This window comes from Bison bison, unplaced genomic scaffold, assembly GCF_000754665.1.
Source record: "Bison bison bison isolate TAMUID 2011002044 unplaced genomic scaffold, Bison_UMD1.0 scf7180017864454, whole genome shotgun sequence".
NCBI lineage: Eukaryota > Metazoa > Chordata > Mammalia > Artiodactyla > Bovidae > Bison > Bison bison.
The window spans coordinates 553249-553642 of record NW_011495016.1 but is presented as its reverse complement, the minus strand read 5'-3'; the positions used below and the strand labels follow the sequence as shown (position 1 = coordinate 553642).

Genomic DNA, 394 nt, shown 5'->3' with positions numbered 1-394 from the left:
GGTCATTTATTTTTCTGGAGTTGAGCTGGAGGAGTTGCTTGTATATTTTTGAGATTAGTTGTTTGTCAGTTGCTTCATTTGCTATTATTTTCTCCCATTCTGAAGGCTGTCTTTTCAACCTTGCTAATAGTTTCCTTTGATGTGCAGAAGCTTTTGAGTTTAATTAGGTCCCATTTGTTTATTTTTGCTTTTATTTCCAATATTCTGGGAGGTGGGTCATAGAGGATCATGCTGTGATGTATGTCAGAGAGTGTTTTGCCTATGTTCTCCATGAAAAGTACAACTTTCCAAAACTCGACCAGGAAGAAATAGAAAATCTTAACAGACCCATCACAAGCATGGAAATTGAAACTGTAATAAAAAATCTTCCAGCAAACAAAAGCCCAGGTCCAGA

General features: G+C 36.8%; 1 protein-coding gene across 1 annotated transcript in view; it reads right to left on the bottom strand.

Annotated features, from left to right (window-relative positions):
* GRM3 (glutamate receptor, metabotropic 3) overlaps positions 1-394 on the bottom strand; it is a 255445-nt gene that overhangs the window by 32976 nt on the left and 222075 nt on the right. The window lies entirely within an intron of this gene.